This window comes from Mytilus edulis, chromosome 3 (genome assembly GCF_963676685.1).
Source record: "Mytilus edulis chromosome 3, xbMytEdul2.2, whole genome shotgun sequence".
Taxonomy (NCBI): domain Eukaryota; kingdom Metazoa; phylum Mollusca; class Bivalvia; order Mytilida; family Mytilidae; genus Mytilus; species Mytilus edulis.
Window position 1 is genome coordinate 85,134,509 of NC_092346.1, and position 26,530 is coordinate 85,161,038.

At 32.8% G+C, this 26,530-nt stretch overlaps 1 protein-coding gene and 1 long non-coding RNA gene across 3 annotated transcripts in view; one reads left to right on the top strand and one right to left on the bottom strand.

Annotated features, from left to right (window-relative positions):
- Positions 1 to 114: 114 nt before the first annotated feature.
- LOC139514593 (carbohydrate sulfotransferase 11-like) overlaps positions 115 to 26,530 on the top strand; it is a 45,313-nt gene continuing 18,897 nt past the window's right edge. The window contains exon 1 of the mRNA XM_071303999.1: positions 115 to 191. The gene's annotated coding sequence lies outside the window, so the exon portion shown is untranslated. The remainder of the gene's footprint in view (positions 192 to 26,530) is intronic.
- Positions 2,777 to 8,175, bottom strand: LOC139517655 (uncharacterized). Of its 2 annotated transcripts, none has more exons than XR_011663178.1 (3): positions 8,078 to 8,175; positions 3,833 to 4,232; positions 2,777 to 3,166 (listed from the first exon to the last, which is right to left on the bottom strand). It is a non-coding gene; the product is annotated as an uncharacterized lncRNA (long non-coding RNA). The 2 variants fall into 2 exon arrangements; XR_011663177.1 differs by having other exon boundaries at positions 8,040 to 8,122.

A 26,530-nucleotide genomic window follows, 5' to 3' on the forward strand; every position in this document is an offset into this window, starting at 1 on the left:
ACAAAAGTGCAACACACGGTATTTTCGGATAAAAAATAATTAATTCTCACACTTTTAAAATTCAAATGAGGTAAAAAAAATATATAAAAGTGAAATCAATGCTGTTGACACAGCAATGACAATCTGTTACACAGAATAATAGTGGTGGATTTCTTTCCAGTGGGTCTCAATCAACATATACAGAAATCTTGGTAAGAATCTTGGTCTAGGATGCATGATTTTTTTATTAGTTATTAGTGACTTTGAACTAGTTGTCAGTAACTTAAAGTATTCTAAGATCTGCACTTATTGCCTTATGTTGTTATGAAATACATGTATCCGGCCACGGCCACTCTGTGTTTTTGTTAAATGTGTTTCTATTTGTATTCATCTAGTGAGTTAAGCCTTTTTCGACTGATTTCTATAGCTCGTTCTTATGTTATGTTATACACCACTGTCACAGATAAGGGGGATGGGGATCCCGCTAACATGTTTAACCCCACCATATTCTTTATGTATGTGTCTGGCCCAAGTCAGGAGCCTGTAATTAAGTGGTTGTTGTCGTTTGTTGATGTGTTACATATGTTTTTCACCCGTATTACAGATTCTGTGCTGCCAGCCTGAACATCTTTCACATTTAATTGACTCTTGTCTTGGCCTAACTACAGTTGTACTTTGGTACACCTAATACAGCTGTCGTCTGACATTGTGATAGTAATGAGGGGAGCTCATAGTTTCCCTTTTTTATTGGTTATAATTTTCTCATGATTTAATAACAGCTTAGGTTATGGCTTCATTGTTTTTATATTTAAATGTTTGTAGGAAAACATCAATAACTACCTGTGTAGATTTAAAACAACAAACATATAAATTATTCAATTGGTAAAAGTTTTAATATTTAATTAATTCAAAAGAAAATAATCAAAACATCAGTCATAGATTGTTTGGAAAAAAAATTGCACCTATTTTGACAGTTTTTTTAACCTACGTTTATTTATGCTTCAGACAAAAGTTTTCATTATGTGTTTATTTTGTAGATGAATCATTATTTACTATATGGTTTCACCAATTTAATTTTGAATCCATATGGAATCAAAGAAAAATTGTTCTGAACTGACCTCTAAACCATCAATGATTTTGTAATGAGGAGTACCCAAATTGCATCGATGCTTAAATTCGGGTCGTCAAAAGTCGAATAACAGAGCTTGTGTTTAATTTCTTCAAATATTTTGAACAATTGGATATTAGTCCATGTTTACTCTTCATTTAAAAAAAAAATGGATACTTGTAACATATTGTATTTGCTAATTTTAAAAAATGACGTCTTGATGACGTCGCATGGCGACGTTTCCGTTCATTTTGCTGTATCAGTAAACACTTCATCTGTTGATAAATACTGTGAACGTTTTGTGTGTATTTAAATATTTTACCTGTGTTGAAATACGTGCATTATTTGTGTTGTAGTCCTGTAATATTATGTTGTCATTTTAATGTTATATTTAACATTGCCATTAAAGTGCGAGGTTTGGCATGCCACAAAACCAGGTTCAACCCACCATTTTTTTTCTTTAAAAATGTCCTGTACCAAGTCAGGAAAATGGCCATTGTTATATCATAATTTGTTTCTGTGTGTGTAACATTTTTACGTTGTGTTTCCGTTGTGTCGCTTGTTTTCTCTTATATTTTAGTGTGAATTCACATTACTATAAGACGTGTCACGGTACTTTTCTATCCCAAATTCATGTATTTGGTTTTGATGTTATATTTGTTATTCTCATTGGATTTTGTCTAATGCTTAGTCCGTTTCTGTGTGTGTTACATTTTAATGTTGTGTCGTTGTTCTCCTCTTATATTTTTATGCCTTTCCCTCAGTTTTGGTTTGTCACCCCGATTTTGTTTTTTGTCCATAGATTTACGAGTTTTAAACAGCGGTATACTACTGTTGCCTTTATATAGCATCAAATGATAAAAATACAAATTGTTTAGTCTCCACGAAATCTTGATTTCCGCTGCTATTTTTGCTAAATAGACGCAATTTGGGTACTCGGAGCAATTTTGGTACCGTTACGTTATGTATATTAACTGCTTTAAAATAACGTAATGATTTTTACGATGTAATGAATAAAACAAATCCCACCTAGAAAGATCATTTATACTAATCAATAGTTATTTATATATATCATTTCAAATATTATCAGATGACGATTTGACCGGGTGCCGTTTTGACTTGTACCCCTATTTTTAACATTTTTACCTATCATGTCTGTTTGTTTTGTTCACACCTCGTTGTCAGTATAATGGAATGTGATGCGACCGTCATACAAGTGAGAGGTTTAGCTAGCTTTAAAACCAGGTTTAATCCACCATTTTCTACTTAAGAAAATGCACGAACCAAGTCCGGAAAAAGACTGTTGTTATCCTTTCGTTTGAGCGTTTGATTTTGCCATTTGATTAAATAAAGGACGTTCCTTTTTGGATATTCTTAGGAGTTCAATATTTTTGTGATATAAATTTTATATCTAACTTATGAGTTTTATTCATTGTTGTACACCGTACAGTGATATTTAGTTGTTGTTTCGTTTTATATTATAATTATGGTTTTTGTTGGAGATTTTTCTCATTGGCAATCATACCACATATTTTGCTTTTCACATTTATCGCTTTTCAACAGTGATCCCTACAGGTGGAACGGTAGTATTTTTCTCGGCAAAAGAGATAATGATAACATTGTCATTACTTTCTTATTCTGACCCATAATAAACATATAAGTTAATTTGCCAACAAACAAAATTCATGCTGTAGCTGAATCAAAATATATATTAAAAATGTAACACAATGATAAATAGCAGAAAACTACACATATGATACAATGTTAAGTAATATGACATCTCATCTTCCATGTCCTTCTAATGTTCTACAATTCATAATGTAACGATGTTCGTCTACAATAACACAGAGACGACAGACTCTTCTATTCTTGGTTCACAATAATCATGAATCAATTAACCCTGCAGAATTCATGTTTATGGCGTCGAGGGTGGAGTGTAGTCCGGGATTGGATCTATGTTATTTGTCAGCCTTAAATGTTGTAATTGGGGATGTAAGTCGTTCATCTGGTTAATCCTCGGTATTTGAAAATTATTTACTGCCGATGTAGTTGTAGCTGAATAAGTTTCATCGCTTTCTTCTGAAAATATACAATAATATAATCATTTTAATTCATCTCGGATCGATTAAATTCCTCTTAAGATTCTGATACTGGAGCGATTCTCCTCTGATTTGGCCTCACAATTTCATCTATCTTACCTCGAACTGGTGCATTTTCCAGCATAATTTCGTACACCAAAAGCAAGTACGAATTGGAGATATATTAATCTTTTAGAAACATTTAAATTATGTTTTCGCTTCAGTAACAGCCATACTGTATTGTTTTTTTTTTCTCTCTCTCTCTGAATTTTAATTGTTCTCTAATTTGAATACGACAACCTCACGAAATTCAGTTTGTTGTAAAACTGACAGAAAAGTTCTGTCCTTCCTAAAAACTCATCAAAGTTACCAGGCTAATAATTTTGTACTTCAGACGTGCATTTTGATACGCTTAAAATGTCGATAAACTCTTATTTGCTACATTCGGAGTTTATCCGATTCACTTAGGCGAATTGTTTCTATTCTATAAATAGGTTTACGAATAAATCTGTTGCTTTATATTTAGTAACAACGATCGTAAATATAATTTATTGCTTGTTTACACTAAGTGTAATGATTTTTATTATTTTCAACATTAACTTTTATTTAGACTTAAAACATTAAAATACACTCGCATTTTCTTTCTTTTATAGTATAGCCTTAATACCTGGTATACTTGTCTGTCTGATATTGTGCTTTTCCCTATCAACAGGACATTTAATGGACTTATATCTACGTTTGTGTGCCATAATTCTGACACATGCAGTACAAAGTATGTGTCCGCAAGGCAAAATGACCGGCTTGTGTTCTCCGTCGTCATATTGTTCTAAGCATATCAAACACACGTCACTGTCAATATATACAGTATCGTTCTCATTTTCGTTTTTAAACGACAGTACTGATGGAGGTTGCCCTACAGAGTGTCCACTTCTTATAGTACTTTCTGTATAACTTGAATCATTGCTGATCTGTTCACGATCAAAAATGTCAGACACAGCATATATAGAATCATTGTCATAATGACGACATTTCCTTATACAATTTCCCATAAACGGATTTCAAACAATCTGTAAAAATAAATATTTTGTATTAATTTTCTTGAAAGATTATGTAATATGAATTGAACAATCTTATTCAACACAAGTTGCATGAGTAATGCTAGATTGAAAAAGGTTATTAAACAGGAAAGGAAGGTCTCTTGGTGTGCTAGGAAATCGGTTTCATTCAAACATTTCTCCAAAGTTCCTGTACCAAGTCAAGATAAGGACAGTCAATGGGTAATTCAATGATAATCTTCAAAATAAATTTTCAAAATGCGGTCAGTACAATACAGATGCATGTGATACAAGTGATTAGCAACTCGAGTTAATTTAAGAAACGGCTAATGAAATATTTTGGCCATCGGAAACCGATTTGGATGAAGATGGGTTTGTGACGAAAAAATTGGCCATTGTGGTGAATAAGACACTACGCATGACAATTATTAATATTGTTTACCTCCGGTTTAGTTTGTAACCCGGATTGTTTTCTCTCAATCGATTTATTACTTTCGAACAGCGGTATACTACTGTTGTTAAGTCATCAAATATAATAGAATTGAGAGTAGACGCGGTTTCGTAAAATTTAACCAGGTGTTGTTTGCGTGACCCCTGAGGGTTCACGCATATTTATTAGTTAGAAATATGGTCTATGGAGAAATATCCGGAAACTCTCTTTTTGTTCATTCGGAACATTTGTTCTTCTTATCTGTATTAGCTTCCTGCAATTAAGAGCACCTCCATACGGGGTATTCCATATATTAAAAGCATGGCAATAAAGAACTTTACACTGATCGTTAACTCACTTATTTGCTATATGATAATAAAATATATATATAGTAATATAAAAATCTATATAGAAAAAAACGAAACAGCTTTCCATACGTATAATTTTTTTTATAATGATTCAAAACATGGACACATGTACTTCAGTCTTCCAAAAATTCATAAAATTAATTTAGAAATAACTAATGATGCATTGCGACCTGGTCAACTAGTATGATACAATGTACATTAATTAAGGTTTCTTACGACCGATCATCAATAGGTGTAACTCTCCCACGAGATGGATCGAAATTGAGAAATTAATTGACCTAATATAAAACCATTATTGAAGAGGCATAACTTTTTAAATCTAGATACAACAGATTTCATTAATAAAATAGTCACACAAGATAAAAATGGAATTGCATTCTTATTGCCTATGATGCACAAATATGATTATTGTTAACTTAAAAGAAACAGTTATCAATGTAGTAGAATTAATTGATACCCAAGAATATCCCTTAAAGATTACCAACAAAAAAGGTTTAACTGCATTTGTTAAATTATTTCTAAGAAACAATGAATTTCGGTTTAATGGACAGTTATCATGACAAACAAGTTATAAGACTGCACATGGGTGGTATATTTTCACCATTATACACATATTTTCATCAAATGAATGGCAATGTTTTGTACTAAACAACGAAAATCAGACGATAAAATGCAAAAACAAACAACAACAAAAAACAGGCTCCTGATTTAGGACAGGTATATTAACTATATATATACATGTATAAGCAGCAAATTGATTGTATCAGTTGGATCCAAACCCATTTCTAATGTGGAACAGGGTTTTACGGCATGCACAAAACAAATGATTAGCAAGAAGCTTAAATTTTGTCTTATTGGTAGGAATAAACATTCCACATTCTATGAAACAAAATAATCGTACAACAACGTTTAATCCCGCTGCAAATGTTTGCACCTGTCCTTAGTCAGGAATCTGATGTACAGTAGTTGTCGTCTGTTTATGTAGTTCATACGTGTTTCTCGTTTCTCGTTTTTATCTGGTTTTAGATAGATTAGACCGTTAGCTTTCCTCGGGCCCTTTTTAGCTTGCTGTTCGGTGTGAGTCAATGCTCTGTGTAAAAAGCCGTACCTTGACCTATAATGGTTTACTTTTATAAATTGTTACTTGGATGGAGAGTTGTCTCATTGACACTCATACCACATCTTCCTATATCTATTTAATATGTCTTTGCCAGAAAAGTAAATAAAATGACTGAGGGAATTAGGTAAAAGAGTACCTCTACCAATAAAAACCATAGAAGTGTCGTCCATTGGTAGTAGTTTGACCTTTCACGTTGGTAAAAATTAATATCGAAATAAAAACATTATTTATATCCTCACTTTATATTTAACACCACTCTCAACATACCCAAATTGTCCTGATTTACAATAAAAAGAAAATAATATTCTCCACACACATGATAATGAAAACACTGAGATATAATTTACAATTTAGTTGAAAGAAGAATTAGCTTTAAAAAAAAGTTCTAAGGTTCACGTATTGATATTTTTTTTTAAAGCAACTTGTTCTAAATATCAACAAAGTTTTCTATTATTTTCATGCCTCGTTCACACGTACATTTAATTCGAATTGAATTCGAATCATTTAATTCGAAATTGTGTGTAAACTTTCTTAATTGTAATTTTACATTTTAACTTTTAATTGGCTTTGTCAATTAATTTATCATAATTTAATTCAAATTACAAAATAGTGTTTAGTATCATACATGTAGTAAAGTGAGAACAATTTTTGTCATGAGAACAACAAAAAACCATGACCTCAGCCACAGGTTTAAAATTGAGAATGGAAATGGGGAATATGTCAAAGAGACATCAACCCGACCAAAGAGCAGCCAACATCTGTCTTCAACGCAGCGAGAAAATCACGCACCCGTGGGACTCAACTGGCCCCTATATAAAAATGTTTAGTTGTTCAGTGAAAATGGACGTCTCTTTAGCATTGCTAAAAAATAACGGAAACCATTTTGAATTCTCCTTTAAAAATTCCAATAAGTATGACTGAAAATGTTTGTATATGATCTTTGGGGGATGTTCTGAATGGATATTCATTTTCACCTGAAGTGGTTTTTTTTTGCGTGGCAAAATTAATTAATTTTTTGTTCGTTTTTACATCCAGCATCTCGTTGGGGCAATATATTCATTTTCATACTGAATATTTGTGAGATTTGGGGAAAAAAATCATGATTTAAAAGCAAAATAACAAAATCACCGAACTCCGGTAAAATTTCAAAATCTAATCAAATGGCATAACCAATTGCTCAAAAACACATCAAACGAATGCAAAAGAACTGTCATATTCCTGACTGGCATCTCCTTATGTAGAAAATGGTGTATTAAACCTGGTTTTATAGTTTTCTAACCTCCCACTTCTATGACAGTCGCATACAATTCAATTATATTGCCAACGATGTGTGAACAAAACTAAAATAGGGATACAGCAGTCAATCTTGTGTTATAATCTTAATCACTATATGTATAAAAAGTAAAATCACAAAAATACTGAACTCCGGAGAAAAATTCAAAACAGAAACTTCCTAATCCAATGGCAAAGTCAAAAGCTAAAACAGATCAAACGAATGGATAACAACTGTACTATTCCTGACTTGGAACCGGCATTTTCTTGTGTAGAAAATGGTTAATTAAACATGATTTTAAAGCTACCTAAATCCTCTCACTTGTATGACAGTCCCATCAAAGTCCATTGTATTGACAACAATGTGTGAACATAACAAACAGACACAATAAGTAAAAATATCACAAAAAAGCATTGTACAATAAATAGTGTACATGTACCTGTGTAATTTAATATATTACATTGGTTTATCTCTGTATGATAGTTTTTGGTCCATACAGAGACATATGTATTATACGTCTCTGGTTCATACATGTTTGAAAATTGATGTTTTGATTTGAATTTTTGAACTACCAAATCTTACAATTTTCAATTATTAATACAGACTAGCACATATAATATATACTTACTATTTAATGCAAAATACGTATCATACAGGTATACTTACACAGAGTATCCGTACAAACACCTGTGTTATGGTTATACGTTTGAGGTATTTAAAGGTTTGGTAATTGAAGTACATATGTAATTAGAGAATGATTTCATCTAAACAAGGAAGTGTTTTTGATCATTTAGCGGTAATCTTGTTGAAAATCTTCTTGCAAAAATATGTATTATTCTAAATGATTTCTTCTATCAACATCATTGGCTTAGTTCCGCCTGGTGCAAGCTTGAATTAAGGCATGTGAAAGTTGTATTTGAAGTTTAATTACAGATGCAGTTAATGATTTAATAAGTTTGATTTTGAGATAGCTTATTTTCCGTTGTTTTTTGTGTATTTTTTGTTGTGCATTTTCTGATTTTGTGTCATCGGTGGATAATCCATATCCGTTTGACAGGGCTCCTAACAATACGACAAAAAAAGTATTTGATATTCTATCTGGAGTGATTGAAAATGCCTTTAACTTTTTCTCAATATTTGCTCTTGACATTGATAGAACAATAAAGCATTTGACCATATGTTAGTCCTAGTACTACATATGTCTTGTAATTTTAGTTTGAGGTTGCAGGGTTGTGTCCTTTTGTACCTTATACATCAAACCCAATCAGTGCATACTTTGTTCTTCTAACTGGATTCTTTGCAGTTTTTTTAAGCCCATCTGTTCTCGTTATGCTGAGTTCACTAGTTGAAGTGGGTTTTCTGTTTTGGTCTATAATTATTCATTTCAGGTTCTGTTGAATGAATTTTATAATGATGTTCTTTAGCATACTTATCTTTTACATTCAACATTTTTTGTAACTCATATTCATTGTTTGAAATAATTGCTATATCATTTGCACAATTTGGTACCTACTAATATATCCCTTAAATAACATTATAATGAGTTCTGCTGAAGTTATATCAATAGGTATTGTACAAATATGTTATATATGTGTGTGGATAGTATTCCTTCTTGTCATACACCTCGCTTAATTTTGAATGGTAAACTTAACCCATCCATTCATTTACCTTTGAGCTCAGTCAATCATATACCTCTGTAATAATTTTCCAATGAATTGGATGCATATTTGATGCACATCCATTACAATGACATATTGTACAACATCAATTGCTGATTGTACATCAAGAACATATGTGAAACAAATTTCATATGTTTATTTCTTTTATTGCAGGTTTGTGATATTAGCAGGTGACATTATTGGTAACACACTATAAATCCAAATTGTATTAATGTTTTATATGTAATATGAAGGTTTTCCGCAAATGGATATGCAAATTAATTTCCGATGGTAGAACGTAAAATCACAAAAATACTGAACTCCGAGGAAAATTCAAAACAAAAAGTCCCTAATCAAATGGCAAAATAAAATGATAAAACACATCAGACGAATGGCCAACAACTGTCATATTCCTGACTTCGTACAGGCATTTTCAAATGTAGTTGTAACTGTTATACCACAGTAAATCCCCCTAATAGTTGGATATTTATGCTTTTTGAGTACAGAAGTGAGCCATTTACATTGCAATGATGTTAGGTCTGTTTATTCAGTAGTATATTGATGTAAGCACAAGAACGACGGTTGATTTTGAGGTTTTTTTTAATGGTCAGATGTTATTCCCGATTAACGTTTCTTAATATTGAGTTCACCATTGCTTTCAAAACGTGTCCCTGTTTTCTTCAGGTTTTTGATTTATTTGTCGATGGCTTGAACAAATAGTTGTTTTCTGATTTTACCAAGATTTAGATATGTATTGTCATATATATCTTACTTTGATACATTTAGATCTGCATTATATGCTACTAAGCTTCTTCTCTGATCTCCTATTACAAAATTATATTTTTAATTTTTAAACAATTTGTAGAGGTTTATTGGGTCATACATATTATCCTGTACAATGTCGAGAAATTGAGCTGTCCACAATCTGTTGATACATTCTCAATTTACTATGTAGTTTTCTTTTCCACAATCTAAGTACTGTTGCTAAAGGATTATCTTTCTTTTAACCAACATATTTCCATTGGTAACGTATATTTCTGCACCATTTAAATAGTATTTGAACCTTTGATGATCCTTTCCATTTTGGACCCTCCAGTTTCAAAAGTTGATTTTGAGAATTGTACTATTTCCTGCACTTATGGGGCTATTTATAAACATATCGATCTGTCAATCGACTTTGCTTTCATCAGTAATTGAAGCAGCGTCATATTTAATGCGACTGTTATATTGCTTTTTGCCCAAATGGTCCCATTGGACTTTGTACTTTGTCCTCTTTTTTTTTTTTTTTTTTTGGTGTTTGCAGGTTTGGTTATTGTAACTATATCAATTGTTGTTCTTATATTACTGTTACGGAAGTATGCGTTACATGAAATAGATTGATGCTTGATTTTTTGTCCTTTTTATAATTTAAGACTAGATTTTCGTCTTTGACCAATATATAGTCAATCTGTCATCACGATGACCGAGCATATTGATAAATGTGTGTTTTTCTCTTTCATCTTGAACGGTTGATATACCATTTCAGACACTAAATACCTGTAGATATAGGATGATTTCAGACACTAAGTTCTTAAGTAACTTATCATGTTAAGTGTTCCTTGAATTAAGAAGTGTTCCATTCAAATCTTTTCAAAGTTTAATTTTATGACTTTTCTGATATTTGTGTATAATATATATTATATCTGCATTCAAATTGGGAATATGTGCTACAAGTTGGCATGTATGAAAAAGTAAATAAATAAAAATACCGAGGAAAATTAAAAACGGAAGTCCGTATTCAAAAGATAAAATCTAAAGTTCAACGACATCAATCGAATGGATAACAACTGTCGTGGCGTGGTACAGGCATTTTCTTATGTAGAAATGGTGAATTAAACCTGGTCTTATAGCTAGCTAAACCTCTTACTTGTATGACAGTTGTGTTGATTGATAATACAAATATTTAGCGAAGTTGTTATCAGTATGGCTATTACTTTTCATTACCGTCTTTTATTTTAACACTATTCGTCCATGCATTTGGCTACACTATTGAGACATCTTTTGGAAGTTTAAAATTATATCTTGGCTCATTTGTGTCCGAACATCTTGTATGATTGTCCATTAAAGGTTTCAAATCTCGCCTTTTTTTGAATAGTGCTATTGTAAACATACTATTGATTTTGAAAGATCTAATGAGTGAAAAAATGCAATATTTGTTTTTTATCTATCAATGTTGTTGGTAATACTTTCTGGTCTTTTTTTACTCTTCACCTGATTGTAGCATTGTTTATCCTCCATACTGAATAAACTCATTTGATTTATGGAAAGCCAACGGGGTCAAAATTCCTAATTCGTAACTTGTTAATTCGTTACTTGTAACTGTGCAATTTCAAAATTCTTAATGCGTAAATTGTCAGTTTGTAACTTGTATATTTGTAATTTCAAAATTGTTAATTCGTAAATTGTCAATTTGTAACTTCTAACTGTGTGATTTCAAAATTCTTTATCGGTAAATTGTCAATTTGTATATTGATGTTTTGTAACATGTAACTTTTCGATTCGTGAAATGTTGATTTGTGAAATGTCAACGTGTTAAATGTTGTCGTTGTATTATGCTAACAATCATTATGACGACAGATGGCGCTCGGTTTCTTCTTCTATAAGTAGGAGCACCTCCATGTGGAATATATACCTAACTAATTTAAATCAATTATATACAGCACATACACATAATAGAAAACAAATAGACATACAATACATTGTTTGTTTTATATGGTATGACTACCAGGGACTCAGTTTTATATAGACCTCGAATAAACATGTATGTTTACTGTACTCGTCACCAAACCTAGGAGGCTACGTCACTTCCTGTATTAAGGTATACAGATGTGTCACTGGAATGGGCTTCCTTATCAACTTCGCAAATATATTACTGTCACTTGGCAGGACATTTCTTATAATATATTACCAGGTTGAAATTAGACTAAATACATGAAATATAAGACGGAGCTTGAAAATTCATACTAATATCAGTGTTATGGGGGGGGGGGGGGGGGGGGGGGCTGTTATGGGTAGCAAATTTCTTACTAAATGTATGATGGAGAAATGGTTGGACACCCATTATTCCTTAATATTATAATTTCAAAATTAAAATTTCAGAAAATAATGTAATTATATAATGATTTATTAATACAAGACGCAAATGGACGAACATTCTTTATTTATTTGGCTCTTGAGTAATGAAGATAACAAATGTTTTATATCATATTTGTACTTTGCATAACAAATTGAATGAAGTATTATTTTAAATGAGTGACTTAGATAATGTATATTTTATATCAAAACTGTATTAAATATGCAATATTTTGTAATATAATCTTAAAGAACCAGAAAACTAAACGAGGACCTAAAATTGCCTTTCATATTTCTAACGTAGCCAAGAAGGCCAACTTAACACTAGCCTAAGAAATTTGAGATACTGCCCATGCATCAGAATGCAAGAAACCTCATATATTTCACTGGTCAGGTCAATAATGGGTTATGGTCAATAGTATGGGACCTTACACATCTACGAACATCAACAAGCTTGACAGAATACAACGACAATCTGCAATACTTATAAAAGGAGACTACAAATCCAGAGAAGATGGTTGCGTCTCAAACACGCTAACCAAACTGAAACTACACGAGATACAGACAAGACGCTTAAGCCATCAGCTAATATTTCTGTACAAATTGGTTGAAGGAGGGGGGAGTTCTGCTATAGAACCAGATGATTTTAAAAAAAAGTTCGTTCAAAGAGAACAATTGCTGCCAATGGAGTTAACAATTATCAGTTAAGAAATGTTATGGTCAAGAACTACACAAAATGTTTTGAGATCTCAACAAGCAAAATACCACAATATTCGACCTCATTTTTCATTTAAAAAAAACAGTACTAGTAATCGAGTGGAACCACCTTGCAAATTATTTTTAATTTCATATGAAATGCTAATTTAAAAAAAAATAGCTTAACTGATTAACATCGTGACCGGTAACATCATGAATCAACTCAGTTAATTAACGATCATATCGACGTAATATTAGATTTGATCAGGTTGCCGGGCTATAAGGAGGGGTTGCACCGGTTGGGGTTGTTACCGAGAGTACTGGGCGTCAAGCATCAGTTGAGAGGGATAGGGGATCATTTTGATCTTTTTGGTTGTAAATTTTTATAGAACGAATAATCAAGTGGCGGGAATTCTTTTAAATTCGCGACAAGAATTATAGTTCAGTTGGCATCTATATTAATATATATTTATATCTGTCAGCCCTATCACCTCCTGTCAAGAATAAAATGGTCCGATAGTAGCATTTAAGTATTAATAGAAATCGTTTATTACTAGAACCTGGGTTTTCAAGTAATGATGTAGCCTTTTAAAGACGAATATTTGGTATTGGGTTTTCTCATTGTAAAAGTTGCCTATACTTGCTTAAATCGACTTTATTTTAAACTTTGGTTTTATATTGGCCTCATTGGCAATCATACGGTTTATTAACACATCTCCTAATTTCATTTACCCGAGTTATTCAGTCGTTTTATTCCGCTGACAAACGACTATTTTATTAACCTCGCAATTAAGAAAGATCGATTACGTGGAGGGACTGAACTATTCGGGATGTATTTTTATATAGTTTCCACTTGAACGAAACGCAACCTGTGGTCTTCTGTAAACAAAATAAAACAGAGATCCTGTAATAATGCATTTTTTTTTGTTTTAATTTCTTTTAATGTCATTTGCTGAACATAATTGATTTAAATTACTAGGTATATACTCCATATGAAGGTGCTCATACTTGTAGATGGCTTATACGTGAAGAAGAAACCGAGCGCCATCTGTCGTCATAATGATCGTTAGCATAATCACAGGAGTTTGAAATCCTATCAATAAGGGGGTAAAAATATACCAAAGTCGACTATCACAGTAGAGCTTCTCTCGAAGAGAGAAGCGACAGGAATGCAACGCATTTTCCTACTTTTTTTAAAACGGACGTTTTGGGTCGGAATAAACGCTATCCGTCAATTACAAAACATATTTTTACTTCAATTTACCTTTTAAACTTCTTTGCAGGTCACTTATTATTCATTTACAGCTTATTTTGTCGTCCAGACAGGACTCCAGATTTTCTGTGACTCCATGACAGGAAGTCCTAATACAATGAGGATCGCACTGAATATATGCAAATGAGGTATTCTTATTAATTAAACAAACAGCCGAAATAAATTATACAGATTTATTAGACACTTGCTAGTAATTTATCCTAAATTATTATGATGGTAAACTATTTATAAACCCGGTCCTTTTATTAATTTTGATTGTTATATTTGTCAAGGGAAATAACTCATCTAAATAAAAGGTTTAAAAAGGCGGGAAATTTATACTACTCTTTCTCAATGAAGGGATCATTTATATGTTGAAAGTATTTGTAGAAATGGGGAGTATGAATTAAATTGTTATTAATGAGAAAACATAGATACATTTAAAATACAAATAAATAAGCACAGAAATTAAATATTGAAAAAATTATGAAAAAGAACCTTTGATTTATGTTTCTAGAAAAAAACAAATATATAATATTAAAAGTTGGTGCAATGATAAGCAATCGTTTTGGTTATTTCATTGGCTCATAAAGTCTAATAAAATATGTCTGTTAACTCTTAAAACAAGATTTCAAGGTTTTATAGGCATATATACTTTGATTCTACTTTCTTATTTTTATGCCAAAAGAGTTATGATGAATCGCATATATGTATTTTCACCTTACATAAAATTGAGAATGAAAATGGGGAATTTGCTTTTTATGGATAAATTTAGAATTCAGAAGGAAAAAAAACGTGGACAAATTGCAGAAGTTATTCGTTTCAATCTTATAGAAAAAGTATATAAAATTAATTTTGTACATCGGAAATATGTTGAAGAGCAGACAATAGCCGAAGTCCACAAAGGTGTCTTCAAATTCCTGTACCAAGAGGTTGTCCTCAACTGGCTCCTAAATAAAAGTGTGTACTACTTCAGTGAAAATTAACGTAACTCTAGACTCCAACATATTAATCAGTGGCGGGTCCAGAAATTTTTATAAGATGGTGCCCACTGACAGCATAAGAGGGGTCCGCTCCAGTCATGCTTCAGTGATTCTTTGTACAAAGAACCAATTTTCCCTCACTAAATGGGAGGCCCCATCCCCCTGGGACCTCTATATCTGTCTCTGTAAATGATCAATAAAAAAAATATCAAGACAAACAAAGCACCGAGGTTCCGAACTTTTAGGACAGGCGCAAAAATGCGATGGGATTAAACATGTGAGATCTTAACCCTCCCCTATATACCGGTAACTCTAGCCTATGTAGAATAAAGAAACGCATACGATGGAAAAATGACGTTCATCCTCAACTGTATCAGCTTTTTTATTTAAAAAAAAAGAAAAATATATATATACCAGCTGTATAATATAAACAGTAGTGCTAAGATCTTGCAATACGATATTTTTTTAATAACTGTCTCTTTCAATTCCTTATCTAATGGGTGAGCACTGATTCTTGAATTCGTATGAAGTGCCTTTCTTAAAATCAATGATATCTTAATATTGTTATTTTTGAAAGCAATCTTTAAATGATAAATAGAGTTGTCAGTGTTCATCGATCTGATGAGTTCAACCCTTTTCAACTATTTTTTTTTATTAAAACTCATGATAGATACGAGGGGTAGTAAATGTTGGGACCGAAGAGGGCGGGTAGTGTTATCCAACTCTAATATATTTATTTATGTAGTTCATAGTAGTGAAACCTCACTCCCTAAATATGCCAAATGGGGAAACTGAAGATGTATAGTGATAGATCAAGACACAGTGTTTATGATGATGAACTTTTCATCGTTAACTATACATAAATTTACTTCCGAAATTTCTTTGTCAATGGAAACTAAACTGGTCGGATTAAATGTGTGTGTGTATGTTTAATTTTTTTTCATCAATATTACTTTTTGTGAGGGATGTGGACATACCTTTTTTAGTAGAATATCTTTTATTATTTAGAATTTTCTGAATCTTCTCTACTGTTCAGTTGGTTTCTCACTCCGTTTTAAATAAATAACAAAAAAAGCTGTGCCATGGACGCATGATACGTCCGTCGCGTTTTCAAATATGAGAGTGTTGACCCTAAGACATTTAGGTTTAACAACTTTTGAGAATTGGATATCTAGCTCCTTATTTAATTCAATTAAGAATTGAATGCTTCTTTTTGTAAATTTATTGGGTGGTAAAAGCGTTGACCGAAGTACATTTTGTATGAAACGCGGAAGCGCTTCATTCTGAAAATGTACGCACGGTCAACGCTTTTACAACCCTATATAGTTTCAAAAAGAAGCATTCAATACTTATAATTACATTTTTCAGCTAGGATCATGAAAACACGAATTTTATTCAGTTTTATTCAATTCACCTGTGTACTTTATTGTGGGACCTCGTGTCATCATACATGATAAATGTTATTGTCTGATGCAATTGTTTACGGAATAACATGTGATGTGCAGTTAGCCAATCAGAATAACGTATTATAATGAAACTTACATCTTATGTAATTATTTAGTAATAACAACTCGGCGAAGGCTTGTTTATTATTATATTGAAATTAAATAACTCGAGTTGATATCAAGCTATATCCATTATCACTCGTTATGAAATCTATAAATAATTTCTCAATGTCATATAAAAAAATGTATGAAAAACTAAAGGGAGGATACCTTAATCTATATAAACCAGTCACCGTAGTTTTATGAAAACTCCTCAAAGCACTTTAAGAAATATTTAAAAATCACCCCTTTTTAGTTCACCTGGACCAAAAGGGTCGAGTAAACTTTTCTCACTTGACGTCCGTCGTCGTCGTCCATTTAATTTTACAAAAATCTTCTTCTCTGAAACTACTTGACCATGTTCATTATAGACAGAAATAACTTCAAACAGCAAGAATGTAATATGTAAAATAAGATCCACAAACACTCCACCATCACCAAAACAGAGACTTTTGTAATGAATTCTATTTTTTTCTTCTTTAATGTTGAAGAATGTCCTTTGTTTTATATGCACTGCAGCACATAGACCAAGGTGAGCGACACAGGATATTTAGAGCTTCTAGTTTGTTTAATAAAACCCCATAAATTGAGGTTACATCTTTTTGGGGTTATTATCCGACATGCTGACAACGGACGGACGGACAGATAATAATATACCATAATCCATCCCGTATAAAAACTCCAGGGTTCACCACGAAAAATATTATAAACTGAGACAAACAAAGAACCATGAAATGAAGTTAAAATGATTCCCCTTCACTATGTTCTAACGACCATGTTTTATAAAGGACCCAATTCTTTGAATTTAATACTAGAAAGGTTATGATAGAACGGTTGCCGAAAAAAATGTGCATTAATTTAAAAAAAAGTTTAATATTTTATCAACGTGAGGTTTTGGTGATTTATTGGCAATATGGAACATTTTCATTCATTTAATTACGGTTATAAACTAAAAAAAAAGGTCATTTTTAAAGTCAAGAATACCTTTTTAGCTCACCTGGCCCGAGGGGCCAAGAGAGTTTTTCTCATCACCTGGCGTCGTCGCCGTTGTAAATTTTTTACATTTTAAACTTCTTGTAGAGAACCACTGAATGGAATGAAACAAAACATAGGGAATGTTCCTTACGAGGTGCTGACCAAGTGTTGTTACTTTGTAGCCGATCCAATTTTGCAAGATGGCCGCAAGCGGGGGACTTAGTTTAACATAGGACCCTATGGGGAATGCGTACACCTGACTTCTTTTAGAGCACCACTAAATGGAATGAAACCAAACATAGCATGAATGTTCCTTATGAGGTGCTGACCAAATGTTTTTACATTGTAACCTATCTATCATCCAAGATGGCTGCCAATGGGGAACTTAGTTTAACATAGGACCCTACGGAAAATACATACAAATTTCTTCTTTTAGAGAACCACTGAATTGAATGAAACCAAACATGTGTGTTCCTTGTTTGTTCCTTTCCCTTTGAGGTGCTGGCCAAGTGTTAATACTTTGAAGCCAATTTTAATTTTTTTTATATATATAATTTCAAAAACTCATTAGAAAAGTCAGGTGAGCGATACAGGCTCTTGAGAGCCTTTAGTTCTATATAATGACAGGCACAAATGCTTGGTTATGCTTGCATATTAACAATTTTAAAATATCTTTTGAGAGCTTGCTTTGACTTATCTCTGTAAAGTCTGTAATTGTGAAATAAAGATGGGCCCGTCTAGGAACCTTGAATACTTTTTTTACAAAAGTGCACACGCTGAAATGTTTCGCCTTCTTTACTTATCATTGATATCATGTTGATAGTTCTGAATATGGAGCTTTATACAACTTTCACTTAAACTAAACATTAACCAAGAAAACTAAACATTGACCAATGAACCATGAAAATGAGGTCAAGGTCAGATGAACAAATGCCAGGAAGGGATGTACAGCTAACAATTCTTCCTTACAACAAATATTGTCGACCTATTGCTTATAGTTAAAGAAAAACAGTCCAAAACACAAAAACTTAACACTAAGAAATGAACCGTGAAAATGAGATCAAGGTCAAATAAAGCCTGCGCGGTTGACATATAGATCATAAAATATTTTCATGCACCAAATTTAGTTGACTATTGCATATAGTATTAGAAAAAAAGACCAAAACTCAAAAACTTAACTTTGAACACTAAACCATGAAAATGAGGTCAAGATCAGATGCCATGTCAGCTAGACATGTACACCTTATAATCATCCCATACACCAAATATTGTTGACCTATTGCATATAGTATTAGAAAAAAAGACCAATACGCAAATACTTAACTTTGAACACTAAACCATGAAAATGAGGTCAAGGTCAGATGACATCTGCCAGCTAGACATGTACAACTTACAATCATGCCATACAACAAATATAGTAGACCTATTGCATACAGTATAAGAAAAACAGACCAAAACGCAAAAAAACTTAGCTATAACCACTGAACCATAACAATCAGGTCAAGGTCAGATAACAACTGCAAGTTGGACATGTCCACCTTACAGTCCTTCCATACACCTAATTTACAAGACCTATTTAGTCTAAGATGCATTAGTTTTTTTATTAGTTGTTAGTGGCTTTGAACTAGCTGTCACATAACTGTGAGTACTCTAAGATTTGTTTATTGTGTCTTTTTTGTGTCGGGATGTATAAGTACCCGGCCACGTCCATTTGTATTTTTGTCCATCTGATGAGTTTAATAAGCCTTTTTCATCTGATTTTTATAGTTCGTTCTTGTGTTGTACTATTATACCACTTTCCCAGGTTAGGGGAGGGTTGGGATCCCGCTATCATGTTTAACCCCGCCACATTATTTATGTATGTGCCTATCCCAATTTAGGAGCCTGTAAATTCAGTGGTTGTCGTTTGTTTATGTGTTACATATTTGTTTTTCGTTAATTTTTTTTACATAAATAAGGCCGTTAGTTTTCTCGTTTTAATTGTTTTACATTGTCTACTAACTTGGGGCCTTTTATAGCTGACTATGCGGTATGGGCTTTGCTCACTGTTGAAGGCCGTACGGTGACTTATAGTTCTTAATATCTGTGTCATTTTGGTCTTTTGTGGATAGTTGTCTCATTGGCAATCATACCACATCTTCTTTTTAATAAACTACAGCTTATAGTATCTGAGATATGGACTTGACCACCAAAACTTAACCTTGTTCACTGATCCATGACATGAGGTCAAGGTGAACAGTGAAAACTGTCTGACGGCCATGAGGACCTTGCAAGATACGCATATATAAAATATAGTTATCCTATTACTTATAGTAAGAGAGAATTTAACATTTCAAAAAATCTTAACTTTTTTTCAAGTAGTCACTGAACCATAAAAATGAGGTCAAGGACATTGGACATGTGACTGACGGAAACCTTTTACATTAGGCACCCATATACAAAGTATGAAGCATCCAGGTCTTCCACCTTCTAAAATTAAAGCTTTTAAGAAGTTAGCTAACGCCGCCCTATCACTATCCCTATATCGAGCTTTCTGCGACAAAAGTCGCAGGCTCGACAAAAAGCACCAAGTTTAGAATTTTATTCGGTATTACGTTTACTGGTTTATATACCCAATTTATTTAACAGCTGCATGTATACAAGATATAGTTCTGGTAAATCCAACCCAAACCAATGATTAAAATTAAATGGTATGCCTTGGACTTCAACTGAAGCATATTGTTGGTACAAATTTATGTAGTACAATGTATATAATAATTCTATTGGTCTATACAAATATACGAAACATATATTTCTCGTTTTAATTTATGAACTTGTCGGTAGACCAAACTTTTAAAGCAACATATATAATATATTTACACTAGATGTGAAGCATAATATGAATGAAATTATCAGGCTTTCTCATGTTACCATTATCAAATTAGAATATATGCCTATAATACAGAATAAGAGCATACATGCAAATTAGCTACATGGATTTCATTCAGAATTCATACCACAACGATGATCTTGAGAGGATAATCTTTTGTATTTTTATACAAAAACTAATATATATATAAAATCTACTTCCTATCTGTTATCGTTAAGACCTGGAAAGACCACCTTTGTAAATATAGTTCAAATTGATCAGAAATTTTGTAGTCTCAACATTGAAAATTGGTAAAAGGCATACTGACAACGATAATCCTAGTCAACCTAATAATAAAATTGAACTCTTGGATTCCACTGCTCTATTTCCTGATGACTTGAAATGATTTTAAAATCAGCTTGCACAATGTAATAACCACAGACCCTGTTTAAATCTTAATGAATGGCTCAATATTATTCATATTATTCTAATTGGTGAACTGTTATGATCTGTTACTGTTGTATTTTGTTATAAACAAAGGTGTTAATGCCATGCATATCAAATAAAATTATAAACTGACATCATACTTAACACTGCATAAGACAGATAATCCTAAATTATGATACCAAGGATTTATATAGCTAACTATACAAATCCTTGATGATACAGATTGACCAAAAAGAAAAAAAAAACATTGCGACCCAAAAAATGTATTACTGAATGAGCAAAAATCAACACATTGTTTATTAAAATCAAACCATGAATGCCGTCAAAGATATTGTTGAAAAAAAACCTTTTCTATGATGAAATATACAGAAAAAAATGAACAGGGAAGTTCCGATTTTTCTCATGTAATTATACAAATGTAGGTTGATTCATAAAACAAAATGATATACGGACATATGCATTAAAAAAAGGTTGGAACAAATTGTTAGGTCTGATTAATAATAGTTGGAACGATTGGACCATTGATTAGGTACGAATAGACCTCATCTGGGACGAGCTGGATAGGGACGAGTCTGACTGAACGAATGTACCTCATTTGCATATATTCAGTGCGATCCTCATTGTATTAGGACTTCCTGTCATGGAGTCACAGAAAATCTGGAGTCCTGTCTGGACGACAAAATAAGCTGTAAATGAATAATAAGTGACCTGCAAAGAAGTTTAAAAGGTAAATTGAAGTAAAAATATGTTTTGTAATTGACGGATAGCGTTTATTCCGACCCAAAACGTCCGTTTTAAAAAAAGTAGGAAAATGCGTTGCATTCCTGTCGCTTCTCTCTTCGAGAGAAGCTCTACTGTGATAGTCGACTTTGGTATATTTTACTCCCCGTCTCCCTTATTGATAGGATTTCAAACTCCTGTGGCATAATACAACGACAACAGTTACAAAACATCAATACAAATAGACAATTTACCGATAAAGAATTTTGAAATAACACAGTAACAAGTAACAAATTGACAATTTACGAATTATAAATTTTCAAGTTACAAATATACAAGTTACAAACTGACAATTTACGCATTAAGAATTTTGAAATTACACAGTTAAAGTTAGGAATTGACAAGTTACGAATTACGAATTTCGACCCCTTTGGCTTTCCATATTGATTGGCCGGATGTTTTCATGTTTTATATTTTTGTATGATAGCTTTTGGCGACCGCACTGACTTTACTAATGTTTCTTCTTCTGATGCTTCCACTGCTTATTTACCTTTCATTTGGTCTCTATGGTCCCTATCTAAGTTTTTATCTTAATTTTTCTGTACGTTTTTAGCATTTTGGTTTATACCCATTCCACATGGTTTCTTCTTTCATACAGTATATTATCGTTGTAAAATCTGAATTTACTCTGTTCAACCGAAATATAAATCAATTATGTACTCTTGGCTTCTAATTTTATCACAACACCTCAAGAAACAACATAGCAAAGTAAGTATGTAGGTCTCAAATATTTGCGATGAAATTATGTCTGTATTAATAAAAAACAAAACCATTATAGAGACTGTCAGGGCGTTGATCATATTTAAAATTTTATTATACAAATAAAACACCAGACACATTTCGCCAATAGTACTCACCACACATGGCGTCAGTTAATCCAAATAACATAGTGGTAATAACTTGCTGTTTCTGTATTTGCCCTGTTATAGATTCGAGGTTAGCTGTATTGGACCCGAGACTCAAAGAGTCGAGGGCCAATACAGCTGATCGAGAATCTATAACAGTGCCAATACAGAAACAGCAAGTTCATAACACTTTTATTAAATGATTGATTTATATTCTTTTACAAGAATAAAATAAGAAACTTACCGTGAAGATACAGAAATCATTTCATATCTGAACTTGTCTTTTTTTTTCTTTTACGTCCATTGAGTTTTTGTCAACATTCAACTTCTCAGATGTAATTTCTGATTTTTCGTCAAAGTACAAAATAAAATGCTATTACAATTAGTTTTATCTAGCAAATGTAAAATAGCTGGGAATTATTCATTGATTAACGAAAATGCATCAGAGTCAATAATCGAAAGTCGTACTTGAAAAGGCTGTGAATTATTTCCGTTTTAAGACTTCAAGACGTTAGGAATTGGCCTGTTTCTTTATTTTATCCATAAATATTGAATCTGTCGTGGGGTGCCAACTTTAGATGATGGCAAAAATCAAATCGTAAAGCACGATCGAATAATTATATTAACCATGAAATTATATTTTTCTAAATAGTCACATGGCGGCTTCGTCGAGGGAAAAACAACAATAAAAAAAATTGAAAAATGGTGGTCAATATGAAAAAGTTAAATTTTAATTTTGAGTAATTCCAGAATATGAATAATAAAGGTAGGTTTTGTTTGTATTATAAGACATTATTACCAAATAAAGTTTCTAGTTTTAAGAATTTACCAGCTAACTTTAGACAGTGACTTTCTATACTAACGTTAGTATAGAAAGTCCCTGCTTTAGACTACCATTTATAATGTCGGTTAGCAAGTTTGCAACTCCCTTAGCCCTAACATATTTTGTTTTATCGCTTATGATTATTTTTTTTTAAAGTTTAACCAAATATTCCTATATCATCAGAATACAGGGTAGTATAATTTTCTTCGGAAAGCTGTTGTCCAACCTGGTCATTGCTTACAACGACCTTCTCTGTCTCAATGTTAACAATATGGTTTTTTCCTAGTTGGCACCTGTGTTAAGCATTTACCAGCTAACTATCCTTTAACTATCATTTGTTACCTAAGTTGCATTTTCTGTCGCTATATTCTACTTTTCAACCTGATTACAACTTGGCGGAATTCTGGAGGTAAACGCATGTGACCGTTTATCAAAATCATCAATTTCTTTATTATCTTGTAGTTATAGACGTAGATAATTAAAAGCTTGATTTATTAATAAAATTAACGGTATCAATTTTCTTGCACCAGATGCGCATTTCGACAATACATGTCTCTTCAGTGATGCTCGTGGCCAAAATATTTGAAATCCAAAGCTTATATAAAAGATGAAGAGCTATAATCCAAAAGGTCCAAAAAGTATAGCCAAATCCGTGAAAGGAATCAGAGCTTTGCATGAGGGAGATACATTCCTTAATTTATAATAATTTCTATCATTTTGTAACAGCAAATTTTAATAACACAAAAAAAATCCGTATTTTCATGCCAGTATTAAATTATATTTGATTTTTTTTATGTGGACGAGTGAATCACTCTCATGTGATTATCTTAACATATCACAAAGTAAAGTTTCATTTGTTGTCAGTTTAATTATTTTATACTTTATTTGCTCTGATGTATCTGCGTTATTCCTTTCTTTTTGTCTGCCATGTTATTATTTTTCAAATTTTTAATACGCAATTTCAATTCGGCAACATCACATAATTGCCTCTCTTTTTTAAATCATTTATCGTTTTCTTTCATTTTCAAATTTTCCCTTAACTGCATATTCTCCTTTAAATGTAATTTATTAGCCAAGGAACGCTAAGGTTTTAAAATCATCAGATTCTGTAAAAACTTTTTTTCGGGGTTTTGGTTCCCATATCAGTCCACGCTGGCGGAATATTTTAAGCATTTAGCAATGGTAAGAAATGTAGATTTGTAACAATCAAAACGTTACAAGTTTATTAAGCAGTCCTTTTTGTATTGTTCTGCAATTTTTTGGTGTCAAGTTCTAACTAGGAGGAAACGTGGACGAATTCCGTCTGAACGAAAGGGGCAATTTATTGGGGTTTTTTTTCGCTGACTTTCTACGTTTTCCCTTTATAACTATGTCATTGTATACTAAGTATGTGCCGAAAGATCGGCAGTGGAGTTCAACATGCTCAATTATCCTCTTTATTTATTGGTTTCGTAGATAGACTTGTCTTTATATCTATGTGTCTTCATCAGAAATTCTTTGGAATAGGGTGACCTTTGTGATATATGTTTTTCCAGAATTGAAGATCGGCGTCTCTATAATAAAGTTACTTTACATCATAGGTATTGTTTGACGAGGTTAATAATCTGATTAAAATATTAAAAAATGTGGTCTATGGTCTAAAAACCAGTTTGTGTGGACAATGTAAAGCTTAGGTCACACCTTACCGGATAAGACGAACGGACGCCTAACGGATGAAAATAGAAGTTGTCCGTTGACAAAATTGTTATCCGTTGGGAGTCCGTTGATGTACTGACCGAATAAAACGGACGTGCAACGGATGCATAACGGACACATAACGGATATGCAACGTACGAGAAACGGACACGTACCGCACAGAACGGATGTCGAACGTACATCCAACGGACGAGTAACGCATAAAACGGACACCTAACGGAAGCGTACCGGATAAAACGGATGAACAAGAATTACGGAAAAATCAAAGACGACAATAATAATACATGTAAATCGCATAAATATTCAAATATTCAAAATGTTTCTGTGTAACTGGTTTTGGTTTGTTCTTCAAAATTCCGCCAAAGGTCAGTGTCTGGCCTGAATAAGAACTGCTTGCCTATACTCTAAGATCGATTATGAATAATAAGAATTCATGAACCTTAAGAAACCTGACATACCAATAATTGGCATTTCTGACGCGAAATTTTCAATTGGCATTTATTCGTTATACGTCCGGTAGAAGTCCGTTTCTCATCCGTTCAACATCCGATTTATCCGTTAAACGTCGTGTAGAAGTCCGTTGGTGAATTTATCTTCCAGACCTCCAACGGATGTATGACGGACACGTAACGGATACAAAACGGAAACGAAACGGACGACTACCGTACAAAACGGACGCCTAACGGACGTTCAACGGACATTTTATCCGTTAGACGTCCGTTCAAAGTTTTGAACATGCTCAAAATTTTCCACCGGACAGAACGGACGTCGACGGACATGCAACGGATATGGACGGACGTCTAACGGATAAGAACGGACGTCTAACGGACATGAACGGATTGAAAAAAAGTTATCCGTTAGGTGTCCGTTCGAGCTATCCGGTAAGGTGTGACCGAGGCTTAATGGTTATGCATTTCCCTTGCTTAGATGTGAGTTCACAAGTGCCCATCAATACAAAAAGCCATAAATTATCAAGGGTTTTCTCTTTTTCTTCAACAATATAATAACATTTTCGAGCAATTGACCGTTTGTGTACCTTTTCTAAAGATTTACTCCACAAGATGATTTCCTTTTCTGATTGGTGAGTTCCTTTACTCTACAGCCAACGCCTATTACCATCTGTTAGAACTACCGGGTTATGGGTTTCTATATCACCATAAGACATCATTGCGTACTACGAGCTTCTCTGTCATAACGTTATTGGCATATTTTCCTAGTTGGCACCTGTTTTAAGCATTTACCAGCCAACTTTCATGTTTCGTTCATTTTCAAATTTTCGCTAAAACTACATTATTGGATTTTTTTTTCTCTTGATTTCCTATGTTTTCCATTTTTTTTTAACTATTGTATTGCAGACTTAATCTGTGCTGAAAGATGGGGAGTGGCGGTTTACTTGCTCCCTCAGCCTCCTTATTTCCAGATCAAGTTGTTAGACGTATCTGTTTTGCTGGATGATGGTGAC